This window comes from Nipponia nippon, unplaced genomic scaffold (assembly GCF_047370975.1).
Source record: "Nipponia nippon isolate SJK-2023a ecotype South Korea unplaced genomic scaffold, ASM4737097v1 scaffold_1, whole genome shotgun sequence".
NCBI classification, from domain to species: Eukaryota; Metazoa; Chordata; class Aves; order Pelecaniformes; family Threskiornithidae; genus Nipponia; species Nipponia nippon.
This window is the reverse complement of record NW_028262290.1, coordinates 52317059-52330911: the sequence shown is the minus strand read 5'-3', so window position 1 is coordinate 52330911 and position 13853 is coordinate 52317059. Positions and strand designations below refer to the sequence as shown.

Sequence of the window (13853 nt, the reverse complement as noted above, 5' to 3'; positions counted from 1 at the left end):
TCACACACTCGCAGGTACCGTCAAGCACGCTTTATTTCAGATGTTTGGTGAGGAGAAGTTAGGCTAAACCTGCATTTGTCCCATGAACTGACCTTAGTTAGCCTACCGGCAGCTATAAAAGCAAGCTTTAGCTTGACACAGCAGTCTCGTGTCCTTTGGGGAGATCGCAGGAGAAGAGATGCTCCCCCAGAGGTGCACAGGCTCTTTCCACGGTCAGGTTCACAATGTCTCCTCAGGCGGCACTTGCTGGTGCTGTGCTGTGGCACGCTTTGCCTCGAATGACAAGGGACTGCAACCGATCAGAAACGATGTGGATCACTGTCACATTCTCCAGCAGGGCAGAGATTTCACCTGCAGACCATCGCCCACAGACATTTACTGTAACTGGGGCTGGCCTGGACAGGGAAGGAAAAAATTGGCGATGCAAGGGTCTAAACAGAAAGGAAAATGGTTACTTATCTGTGTAGTAGAGGAGAAAATAAGAACTGCTTCAATTTTGCAACAGTGCCCCAGGACCGGGATGTGTAATTCAGGGGAAAGATGGCAAGTTTGCAGCGGCGAAAGGCAGGGAACAGGAAAAGGCAGCTGGGGCAAGGAGGGGGGACTCAGCTCAGCAAAGGCGCCCTTCCCTGGGTTGCTGCCCTCGCACACCCTTGGGTACACCCCAAGGGGCTGCATGCCACCAGCTTGCTCAGGAGAACGGAACTCACTCCCATCCACGCCACGAGGCTCCTCACGCCCAGCAGCGGCGGTGCCGCCTTTGCCAGGCGGCAGCTGGGCCTCCGAGGCTCCGGGGGAGACGGAGTAGGCCTTGGGCGCCCGGCCTCCCTCCCAGGGCGGCAGAAGCCGGCCGGTCCCCGGGCAGCTCCAAGCAGCCGGCGGCGGGACCCGCTGGGCGCCCGCCGCTCCCTCAGGCGGGCGCGGGCGGGCGGGCGCCGCTAGGCGGCACTGCGGCTGCGCGGGTCCCGCCGGCGGGCCCGGCCGGGCGCTGCTGCCCGAGGTGAAAAACACCCCAAAACCGCGCGTTTTTAGGCGCAGAGGAAAGGTTTGACGGGAGGATGACGTCCGTGGCGCTGCTTGCATGTGGAAGTGAATCCCCGATGACCCCGTCCCTTGCCCCCGGGACCCCCGGGGATCCCCCCCGGCTCCCACGGGCCTCCCCTTGCAGCGCGGCGCGGACATTTTAGTGCGTCTCCCGCGGTACGGCTGTGCTGATCGGGCACGAAAGCCTCTGGAGGGTAAACCAAGATTTGCAGGAGAAGGAGAGGACGACAAGCGGCAGCCGGGAGAAGGGCTGGCCCGCGGGCGGCCGGGAGAAGGCTGCCGTCATGTAGACCCACAGCAGCGCAAGGAGGCTGCAGAGACGAAGAGCAGCAGGAATACCGGTAACAACAGTTTTAGAAGAAGGCAGGTCTAAAATTACAGGAACAAAGTGATTTTAATAATGCATTAGTTGCTATATAGGAACGGTAGAAATGCCGTCAGTGATGCAGGCAGGTGAGAAGCTTCAGCCACCATAGCTGTGCTCTGGTTAGGAAGCACTTCAAGGGGAGTTGTTCAGACTCTGTCTCACTTTTGGCTCAAGGTTGCCTGGGATTTTTACCTGTGCGCAGTATAAACTGTAAAATGAACAAAGGCCGGCAGTGGACTTATTTTAGGAATGTCAATAAATACCCCAGTTCTGCATTTGGGGGAAAAAAGCAGTGTCACTGCTGCGGAGCCAACAGTGGGTGCCTCAAAAGGCTCTGAACAACAGCCACCGATACCAGACATCTTAACGTCAGAAAATGCGTATTGCTAGCATCCCAGAACTTTCTAAGAGCTGACAGAACTTTGACTTTGAGTCACAAAAACGCCCTTTCAGAGGAACTGGAAGTCCAGGGGATCTCCAGGGGGTGGGAAAGAAGTTCACGTTGGAACGGTGGTTTGCAAGGTACACAGAGCAGCCCGGGCGATTCAGGCGGTGAACCGCCGGCTCGTCGCCTGACGTTGCCTGGATTCTTCTGGCTATGGGCCTGATGCAAGTCCATAGCCTGAAATGCGTGCTGCCCAAAATGACTGTGTCAATAAATAGCGAAATAAAAGGAAGTTCGTTATTTATGCCAACTGACATCGATTTACAGAGAGTAGATTTTGCTGAGATAATCTGGTACCTTTTTCAGAAGACCTTAATTCATAAAGACAGCTATTTTCATATAAAAAGACTATAAAGCATGAGGCTTTAGTTTTGCGCAGCTCTTTGATCGAGAGGTTATAGCAAATTAATATACCAGGTAGTTCAAAATCCAGTGGTTAACTCAATTGTTAGTCTCAATGCTAAGCAATCATTGTTCGGTATCGTTCATTGTTCAGGGGTGTTAAGTAGCGGAGCTCCACCTGGATTGTCTCCTGGCAATTTTCCATTTTGATCCGTGACACAGAAGAAAACATAAACTCATTGCATTGCAACAGACCAGAGGAACAGAAACGAAAATAGGTCACTGATGTAATCAGGTGGTAAACAGAAAGCAAGCATATAATATATTACTTTATTACAGGTCAACATGAAGCTATATATCTAAGAAGAGAGAGTGAAGGCCACAGTCGTAAGATGGGAAACTATACTTTGAAGCAGTGGCTCTGGAAAAGATGCAGAAAAGAGGGGCACAGCAGCTGAACAGAAAGGGGTAATGTAACCCTTAGACGTACAGGCAGGGGAGTCTTGAGTCAGACTAATGAAGTTACGGTATTTTGGGATTTGGTGCTAATCTTGCCGTTATGCTGAAATGCCAGGTCTAGTTGTCCTAGGCTCGGGTCAGGGAGGATGTTGCCACATTAGGAGGAGGAGAGGTTGGTGTCATTTTGCTGTGTCAGACCCAGAGCACAGGAGAAGGAGCTCCTAATGCTCCAGGGACTTCACTTACAGACAAGAAAATCGTGTAACATAGTGACCAACATGATAAATTTGTGAAAGCAGAGCTTTTTATATCTGAAAGATCGATTTCTGATACTTATCAGGGATTACTTTCCTGGAACTGAAACCATTCAATATAACAGAATTTTTCTCATAGATGGAAGTGATTACCTTTTAGGTCAAGGTTTGCATGCTTCTCCCTGGTGTCTGGGGACAAAATTATGTCCCCTAGCATAGTTATCTTAAACACAGAAAACATTACACATTTCTGAGGATAAATGCGAGACCGTTTCTTTTACTGGACTTCTGAAAATACCAGACTAAATGACGTGATGGAGTTTCCCTCATTCAGGAGAGAGAATTTATTTTGTCCCTCTGGCACTTCTTGGAAAAGAGGTGCAGAAAGAAAGGGTTTAGCATGTACGTGAGTTGTGCAACCAGGTCTCAATGCTGATTATATTACCTTCCATTAATTCAGAACTCTTGCTCAGTTTGCTAGAGGGGCTCAATTCAAGCATCTTGGAAACAAAATCTGGCAAGAACAAGAATTCATGCTTTTTCCAAGGGTTTCTTCAACATCAAGCACCCCTCCCTCCACCCTCATATTTTGCTGTTGGACTGCTTTCCTGCAGAGCAGCTAACATCAACGCTTGCACATGTCCCTGTGTGCGGGTTTATGTGTGTGCAAGCTACCTGCATCTTTACACCTCACCACTGTATTATTTTTTTCATGTGAGCTACAGCAGCACAGCCTATGTTACTGGGAAGCTAAAAGTACCTAAAAATGTCCATTCTTTTTTACTGAGCCAGTATGCAGTTGCTTACTGATCATAGAAAAGAGGGACCCCTGGAGAGCACCTGCTCCAGCCCCCGGCTCAGAACACGGCCGAGTTAGCATGTGCTGCTCAGGGTCTTTTCCAGTCAAGTTGTAAATACGCCCAGGGATGGAGATTCCTCAGTCCCTCTGGGCAACCGGTGCTTGAAAGGCTTTTTTTTTTTTCCTAATGTCACGGTGGAATTTCCCTTCTTGTTCCCTGATAGGCAAGTGTCAACGGGTGTTTACAGGAGAAGGCAGTATACTTGATGGTGATGCGATGAAGGACAAACTTCTTTGCAGGGAGGTGGCATTTACATTCTTCAGTGTGCTCTTGGTCTAACTGGTTGCTCAGCAACTTGTTTCCAGTGAAACCAGATAAGATTTGAGCAGCAACATTGTTCTCCCAGTCAGTGGGCAGTTAAACGACCAGGTAGTTGACCAAAGTGTTTGAGGAAGTCAAAGTAGACTCTGTTTCAACCAGTATTTTAATGATCATTGTGTTTACCTGTCTCCATTTCATGTCCATCTTCTCATGCCAATTTTAGTAATTTCCGATTACCTCTCTAGTAGCATCTCATGAAGGATTTTATAAACCACTCCTAATATCTGTCTGCTTTCAACTCCGACTTGCTGATAGCACTGGACTCCTTCCTCAGGTCTTCCATTCACAAGTGATACGCTTTTTCTCTTACCCTCAACTTCATTTGGAAGTGAAAAGCTCAAAGTCTTGTGATTTTCAAGTTTCCTTCTGCATAATGTTCAAGTTCCTGATGCTGATGATCACGGCAGATGTAGAGAGGACCCAAGCACCAAGAGTATAGATGTCTCGCAACACTAAAAGTTCCCACCGCAGCTGGAGCCACCATCTGTAAGACACCACACAGCACATTTGGTACTTTAGGAAAAGTGTTACTCTCACGCGATCCCTTGAGGAGGTTCCTGCAGAGCCAGACAGCAGTATGCCTTATTTTAATTTCGGGGTGCCAAAACCCAAGAGGAATTTTTCAACTACAAAATGTTACACAAAACTGAATTTACCTATAAGAAAATCCTTCCTCAAGGGCTAGGGGAAAACAAAACAAAACAAAACAAAAAAAGAAAGCAAAGGAGGGTGGAGATACTGTGCATGTAGGATTATTGCCTGAAAACACTACTGCTCTGGAAGCAGAAGTCCAGTTTATGTGGTCTAATATTTTATTTCAAGTTCAGAGATTGCTAAGTGTCATGAGCAAACATAGTAAGAGACTTAGCTGGCTTTTTATTACTTCAGATGAACAAAACCTCTTGTAAACAAACTAGAAAAAACAGAGGGATTTGTTTTGCATAACCTGGACCTACCCTTTCTCTGGAGCTGCTGGGACATGGACCATTCTATACAATAAACACATAATAATGGAAATGAATAGAGATTAACTATTTTTATGTTAAAAATAACCCACAGCATTAATGAGTCCAGTTTTTATAGCCCTTGGGATTTTCTTCCTCTTTTTGGCTCACTGGACAGCAGCTGGTTTTGGAACTGTTTCTAACCAGCGGTGCAAGCAGGCAGGTTTCCTTCCCTCCTGACAGCAATCACAGTTCCGTCTGTTTAACTGGCAGGAGGTACCATGAAACCTGTACAAAAAAACCAATATGTAAATAAAACATGACCTGAAACCTCCCAGTGCAGTCATGAGGATCCAGTCCTGTCCGAGCTGTTGCGGGTTCCAAGGCAAAGCAAGGCAGGGGGTTAGTGCAGCAGCAGCCTTCCCTCCTGACCAACCCAAGTCCAAATCCCAGCCCAGATTGCTTTCAAAATGCAAGTAGGGACCCTCCGCTGATTCCCTTTCATTGATGCCACCAGAAGACCCCCCAGAAATGCAAAAGCTGTACAGCAAGCTGTTAGCAAACATAACTCACTATGCATTTGGTAGTACCATGTGCTTGAGAGATGGTAATATAGTGGAAGACAGCAAATTATACTAATCTTGACAAAACAACCAACTTCCCTGACACTCAGATGAATGTAATTCAGTATTAATCCCAGTAGCTTTACGAGACATTAACCTAAATTAATCTCCCAGGAAAGTTACACACAGAGAAAGAAAAAGAAGAGGGGTAGTTAGACAAAAGTATTTGTAATTAATACATTGTAACTCCTATACAAATTTATTTTTGCAAGGAGGTTTGTAGGCATATAGATACTGCAGCATTTAACTTGTGGGTGGTTTTTTTTTTTCTTTTCTTTGAGAAACAAGAGAAACAGCTGGGAGATGAGTAGGTAAAACATTCTGTGTCTGCACACCTGCAGAGTGCAGGTTAAGACAGCTCAATGCCAAGACCCTAGAAGCTGCCCAAGAGAGGCGTGGTGGCTCTCAGACGTGTTTCTGAAGCTCTGTGGGAAACCTTTGCTGTGGAAAAGCCAGCTGTCAGGTCACACCCCACAGCACATACCTACCTACCTTTCTGTGCTTCGAGAGAGCTGAGCCAAGCTGTCTCTGCATTCACATACATCCCTGAATTCTTTTGGAGAAGATGGGGAATTTATAAATACGGGAGTAGACAGCTCTGTAGGCTCAGAGATTTGCCTCTGCGAGACTAAGAGAGAGATCTGCTGTTGACAGCATTTGAGCCTGTTAAGATATAGTGAATGCTGGACTAAATTCACTTGGCAGCTAGCTTTTCATTAGGATTAAGTCTGGCCTACCATGATGTGTGTGGACCTGGTAGGAAAACTGGGAGGGGAGTGACTGTTAGTTCTGGCAGCTACACAAGCCGGGGGAATTTACCGTAAGCTGCTTTAAGTAGGAATTTTGTCTGTGTAAAGGGAACAGTGACAAAACCAAGAATGGTTAGGGCTTGTGCAGTCTTATCCACTTCACCTCAAAAATATTTTCCATCTGTAAAAAGCCCAAAAGCTCAAACACGTCTATGACTTTCTGGCAAAAACAAAACAAAGTCACAAACCAAGATGAAAGTTTGATACCCTAGATAGATAAACCTTCATAGATTCTAAGTAGTGAAAAATATAAAGCAATTTTTAAAACACTAAAAATGCCTTGCACTACAAACATTACACTAAGGCCATGGGCACTGTAATTGTGAGATGTCTGTTTTTCACCTTTAAAATGCCAAATTTCCATGGCTTGACTCCAGTATGGATTCAGGGCCATTTTCTCTGCTATTGTTAACATTCTTGTTAGTTCATGAGCAGCACCTCTTATGAAGAGCAAATAGCTACTTAATAAAAGGCAACAAAAATAAAGTAGCAAGCAAACTCACTGCCACTCCCCAGCTGGGCTGAGAATAAATATCCCAACATCAGCCAGCACTGACATATTGACTTTGATGAGAGTCACTGCTCTTACTGATAACAGCTACGGGAAACATTGCAAATCGGGAATTTAAAAAATCTTTACCATTGAGCTTCACTCATCAAACCATGTCAGTGCCATGAAAAACCCCACCTTTGTAAGCTCTAAATTTAATTGCTTATATGAAACTGCCACTTGTCCTTTTCCTGTGTATGACTAACAAGCCAGGGGACTTAGAATGCCTGCGAGTGGTTCTGTTGTGCACGTCAAATGGGGAACAGTGGGGGGAATTTTTTTTTATATCCCTGTGGTAAGTGATCGGGTGACCACAAGGAGAGGGACTGCATTCGCCCAGTATTGGTGCCACAGCATTCTGGAGAAGCTGGCTGCACACAGCTTGGATGGGTGCACTCTACGCTGGGTTAAAAACTGGCTGGACAGCTGAGCCCAGAGAGTGGTGGTGAATGGAGTCAAATCCAGTTGGCGGGCGGTCACGAGTGGCGTTCCCCAGGGCTCAGTGTTGGGGCCAGTCCTGTTCAACATCTTCATTGATGATCTGGATGAGGGGATCGAGTGCACCCTCAGTAAGTTTGCAGATGACACCAAGTTGGGTGGAAGTGTCGATCTGCTGGAGGGCAGGAAGGCCCTGCAGAGGGACCTGGACAGGCTGGACCGATGGGCCGGGGCCAACTGCATGAGATTCAACAAGGCTCAGTGTCAGGTCCTGCACTTGGGTCACAACAAGCCCATGCAACGCTACAGGCTGGGGGAGGAGTGGCTGGAGAGCTGTCTGGCGGAAAAGGACCTGTGGGTGATGGTTGACAGCCGCCTGAACATGAGCCAGCAGTGTGCCCAGGTGGCCAAGAGGGCCAATGGCATCCTGGCTTGTATCAGGAATAGTGTGGCCAGCAGGACCAGGGAGGTGATAGTGCCCCTGTACTCGGCACTGGTGAGGCCACACCTCGAGTACTGTGTTCAGTTTTGGGCCCCTCACTACAAGAAGGACATCGAGGTGCTGGAGCGTGTCCAAAGAAGGGCAACGAAGCTGGTGAAGGGTCTGGAGCACAAGTCTTATGAGGAGCGGCTGAGGGAGCTGGGGTTGTTTAGTCTGGAGAAGAGGAGGCTGAGGGGAGACCTTATTGCCCTCTCCAACTACCTGAAAGGAGGCTGTAGCGAGGTGGGGGTCGGCCTCTTCTCCCTAGTAATGAGTGATAGGACGAGAAGAAACGGCCTCAAGCTGCGCCAGGGGAGGTTTAGGTTAGACATTAGGAAAAACTTCTTCACCGAAAGGGTGGTCAGGCCTTGGAACAGGCTGGCCAGGGAAGTGGTTGAGTCTCCATCCCTGGAGGTATTTAAAGAACGGATAGATGTGGTGCTTGAGGACATGGTATAGATGGACTTGGCAGTGATAGGTTAACGGTTGGACTTGATGATCTTAAGGGTCTTTTCCAACCTTGACGATTCCGTGATTCTATGATTCTATGATTCTATGAAACTGAATTTCACAAATTATTTAGGAAATTATAAAGAGAAACACTGTTCCAGCCTCTCTCATGCAGCACAGTTATATAGGTGCCAAAAGTTCTTCCTGTTCAAAGAATACCTTTGATTTAGGCAGGGTAATGCGTTTTCCCTTTGGCTGGCATGGAGTCTGCTGTTAAGGGCATGCTTCTTAGCAAAGGAAATGGTATCCTACTCTGTCTTGCATGGTAGATGGGGTACAGTTGCCAACCTGTAAACTTGAGCTGTCATGACAATACCAAGTATTTTATAGAAAGTTCTAAAAAAATTGAGAATCTGGCCATAGTTTCTACACTCAGGGTGACTGAGATTCTAGCGATTAGCTCCAGGACTTTTATACAACCATCTGTTTCTTTTTGTGAAATGATTATCTCATAACAATGGTCATTCTGAAAAATCCAGTCAAAATCAAGAAGGAATAGAAAGTATATGCGTGCCACTGACTATGTGCTACTGCTGAACTTCCAGGAAAGCCTGATGATTAGTTGCTCAATTTCTATGGAGTAATGAAAAGATAAAGCAAGTATGTTCTTATTAGTTGTAAGAAACACTCTGTCTCTTTCATCTTACTGTGCACTATCAGTTTCTTTTTGTAGGAGGTGTGCTAAATATGAATGCTAAAACCACTGATGCCAAATTACGTATTTTAAGAATATTTCAGTAAAAGAATAGAGATAAGAAAGCTTAGATATGATGACACTGGAATTACAGCAGTGTTTGAGCATCAGGAGATCTGAATTCAGTTCCTAGCTCTACCCTCAAAGTGTTTGCATTAACAACATTTAACTTTACATACTTCAGCTCCCCTTCTCCAGCACTGCTTCCCGTTTCATCCTGTTTCATTCCTGTTGACCTGTTTCATCCATTTAGAATAAACTTTTTTTAGGGAAGAGCTCTTAAGTATTTGGATAGTACTCATTTCATAGATGCCTCGATGTTAAATAGGCCCGATACAACTTTACAGTATTACAACTAGGGAAAGAATAATTCACATCACAATAATAAAGGGATAAAGGTATAAGGAATCATAAAAGACCATTGGTGATTCATGCGGAAAGACAAAAGTTATTTAGAAGGCTCGTACCAGAATTACCCATCAGGATGGTGGGATTCGCTTTAGCCCCAACACAGGAAGTCAAAGCAAAGTTTGCAATCAGCTTTTAACAACGGCAAGACCAAGCCTGTGGAATTCAGACGCTTCATTCAGGCAAGGTTTAATAATCAAAGGTTTGGTAGGCTGGATCAAATAAAACATTCATACTAATGTTTCTAGGATAGAAATTACTGGGTTTAGTATGTATTAAATCAATAGTTCACGAATAACAAGAAATTAAAGCAGAGAGTTCCCTTGTGTGGCTATTTATGTATTTGTTTATGTTTTTTGAAACCTAATTTCTGAGGTTGGATACATCAAGTTATCAGTGAATGTTTAAATGTAACAGGCATGACAAATATAAATACAAGCCGTAGTTCTAATGATCTACGATGAGCTGATGACCTTCACCTTTAGGAAAAAAAAAAACATTGAAATCTGTTGGGAAGTTTTCCCTCATGGCTAGGAAGGGGGGAACTGTAAATTCCTACTATCCACAGTATTTAGAACACTATATCCAAAAGGATCTTATTCCTATTGCTCTCAAACCCAGAAAATATGAAGAAAGTGAAGAGATACCTAAAGGCAGGGGGAAATGCAGGCCATTATGAAGACTCAGGACTGAAGGGTACCTATCAACCTCTGTAGTTCCACTGGGGACCCATCAATCTTTGCGCAAACTGGAGTGTCATACTATGTTCTTACACAGTCCTTTATAACGGAAGATAATATTGGTGATGGTATCTTGCCTTGTGAATATGAAAATGGCCAAAACCCAACCGATGAATGACAATTTTCTTCTGTGTCGCCCAGTCAGGGATCAGAAAATGCTGCTTGCTAAACCAGGTGCTGTTTTGATGCTGCTTCTTTACCTCAGTATTAATTGACCTTGCTTCCCAAAGCAAGCTTCTAATTGCTGTGTGACTGCATGTCTGCTGTCAATAATTCCTAATGATTGACTCCAATTTCTCACTGCTTGAAGTTGCACTTTCTTGTTCCCTCATTCTTTTGTTCTCGATGCCTGTATGTTCCCCAAACTGTGTGGTCTCTCCTTTATTTCACTCCAGCAGCTGCTTTGGCATTCTGTGTCTTCTGTTTCAGATACATGAGTGGCTCCACACATTTGTGCTGTGATTATCATGGCTTCAAACCCTGAAAGACTTTTGTGTCCCAAAACGTTCTTGTTACAGATTTTATTCTGCCATCTGATGTGCAATATGGCCCACAGATGGTACAGATGAAACCACTCTACAAGCTGTAAATGTTGATAGTCAAAATAGAAAGTTAGAAGAAAACATATAATCAATGTTTCCTCCTTTTCAAAAAAGCAAAACAAAAATAAGTCCAAGTAAGAAAAGAGTTACTGCATTAAAGCTACCAGAATAATCCTCACTCATTCAGTAGATACCTCTAAGTAAAATTAAACAGTTTGAAATGTCAAGGGAAATCTAGACTGCAATTACTGGGATCAATTTAGATACAATTAAGTGTCTAAGTTAGAATGATCATACGCTATAGCAGGTATTCTACAGGCACCTTGATATGCTTTCAAATCTCTCACGAACTTTTAACAGTAATAATAAAGTCACTGTCTAAATCTGTCCAAGGGTCACATGGCAACATTATCTCAAGGGACTGACACTGATATTGCTTAATTCCATTATATTTTGCAGAGTATCACAGCACGGTTGACATATACAGCATACAAGTGGACATATCAGAATGGCAGCCTAAACTCTTTTGCAGCTATCTATTTCCAAGTTTCCAGAAAAATAAAGTGTACAACTTAGAACAGGCAAAGCAGCAAACCTTTAGGACTTGATCCTAAAGCCTGATTTGACTTGGCAAAGTCTCTTAAATTCTGCTTCAGCTAAATTGTTAGCTATCTATTATGAAGGGTCATATTATTAGCAACTTTATAAATACACAGATACCAAGGCAGTTGGGCTAATGGAGGTAGCATGTCTTCAGGTAATCCACAGCTGAAGCCCAGCTCTAAGCAATTCAAGTATGTGAATAGTCCTGTCAAAGCCAACTGATTTAGCTATTCAGATAAAAATTACATAATCTCAGAATCAAAGTAGCCAATGAACAAACTAGTTGCAAAGCTTTATTTGGGAGGTACCTTGTTTTTGAGAACAAACGTGACATAAGAATATATGTAAGAAAGTTCCAAATATAAGTTCCAATATATGTAAGAAGTACCAAAGCGCTACAAAGAAGTGCCAAAGAAGTTGGTAGGAAAAAAGCGTATATCCAGAAATTTAAATTCATATGGATGCATAAAAGGCAGTGATGTATATATTTTGTATGTATGTGTTGCATAATCTGGGATGGCTTGAAGATTCTTTCCTGGCAAGTTTGCTATGAAGACTGCATAGTGATATGCCCCAGCCTTTGGTCTCTAACTTATGTACGCAGATATACGCACCCATTACTACACTTTTGCATCCCATTCAATGAAATGAAGTGCAAATCAGCATGTCATAAAAAAGCATTGCTCAAATTAAAGTAAACCAAATCAGAACCAATAGCGAAAACCTCCTTAGTGCCTATCAGAAACAGTGTGATCAATGCAGAAAAAGGCTAACTTTGTTGAATGTTCAAAACCATCTACGTTATCTATTAGACAGACCTTCATTTCTCATTTCTGGACTGAGCAGCATTACTGTAGTGCAACAGAATTTCTGTGCCATCTCTCCTTTCTCCAAGAGATACGGACAGTTTTTTCCCTGCCACTTTCTGATGGAAAGTCTCATTATCTCTGGTAATGAGAACACTCACCTAGGATGCTGGAACTTAATATTTTAACCAGCAAATACAGCAGAAAAGGATGTGAGAAAAGTACCGGACATCTTTTTCTCAATGTCACACAGCAGCAGGTTCCTGTCAAAGAAAACAAACAACACTAGCACTTTTTTTTGTCACTAGCACTTTTTTCTCAGCTGTTGAGGCAGAAAGATAGGACGCTGCATAAGATTGAGCCCTATGGTCCCAAGAGAAGAAAAAGGCTTTTTGAAAGGCTCTCAAGAAATATGCCCTTTGAAAAGCAAAAAGTGAAAAAGAGAGAAGATGGTTCATATGGTAGCTTAATCAATCAAAGGTAAAAGGAAGAAAATGCAAAATCATTTTTCCCCAGTTCAACTGATATTTACCCTCAGAGCGCCCTGCTGTGTTTCTAGTCTCCTTCCCATGCTCCTGCTCAGTCCGACCTTCATCTTCACATACACTAAGAATCCAAACCCGCTGCTTCCCCACGCAGGCTCGGGCTCCATTTACAGTTTTAAATGTTCCAGATCCATCTGTTTCCATCGCACTCAGATCCCCTCATCTCTACCCACCTTGCCTTGAGCCCTGTTCAGTTTAATCTCCGACACAAGTATGCTCACAGCACCCTTCTCTAGACCGTCTCCAGCGTCCTCCTAGCATGCAAAGCCCCTTCAGCTTCTACTTTACCGCTCTTGGACTAGCTCCATTGCTAACTAAACCTAAAGAAAACATGAGGTGACCCCTCCAGCTTCAAACTCTGCCCGCAGCCCTGGCTGTCCCGCACCACAGGGCCGCCTCTCACCAGGTAGTGCAGATGGCCATCCACTCCCAGTGCCATCTTCTGCCTACCCCGGGCACCGAGCCACGCTGGATTTCTGACAGGGTTTTGACGCTTCCCAGCTCCCTCCTTGGCTCCCCTCCGTGCAGGGCTTCGCCCCTTCCCTCCCGGACTGGAAGCACCCCAGCTCGCTCTCTCCTCACGGAGCCTGGGCCGCCATGTCCCCGCCCTCACTGCCCTCCGCCTGCCTCCTCCGCTAACCCGTGTCCACCCCGGCGCCCGTTCCCGACCCATCGCCTCAGTCCCTGGCACGACCCGGCCGCCCCCCTTCCCCGCCCCGCCGCCCTGGGGCCTGGCCCGGGACGGGGAGGCCGTTCCTCAGCCCCGCCGCCCGCTGGGCACCGCCTCACCTGAGCGCGGTTCCCCGGCGGCCACCGCCCGGTCCCCTCGCCCGCCGCCCCCCCCCCCCCGACCCCTCTCTCCCTCCCCGCTGTCAGAGCAGGAGGGGCGGCACCTGCGGGTCCGCCCCATTCTCCTCCCCTCGCCTCCCCTCCCCTCCTCCCGCCGGAGAGAGAGGGAGACCGAGACCCGGAGGGAGACGGCGGCACCGAGGGGGCCGGGCGGGACTGCTGAGCGCAGTTGCTCGGTGTGACTGGAGGGAGGGGAGAAATAATTAAAAAAAACCAAAA

The 13853-nt window shown here is 45.7% G+C and overlaps 1 long non-coding RNA gene across 1 annotated transcript; it reads right to left on the bottom strand.

Moving 5' to 3' along the window:
• Positions 1 to 2580: 2580 nt before the first annotated feature.
• On the bottom strand, positions 2581 to 13602 carry LOC148057377 (uncharacterized). Its single transcript, XR_015699624.1, has 3 exons — positions 13575 to 13602; positions 12402 to 12503; positions 2581 to 4576 (listed from the first exon to the last, which is right to left on the bottom strand). It is a non-coding gene; the product is annotated as an uncharacterized LOC148057377 (long non-coding RNA).
• Between the last annotated feature and the right edge of the window lie 251 nt (positions 13603 to 13853).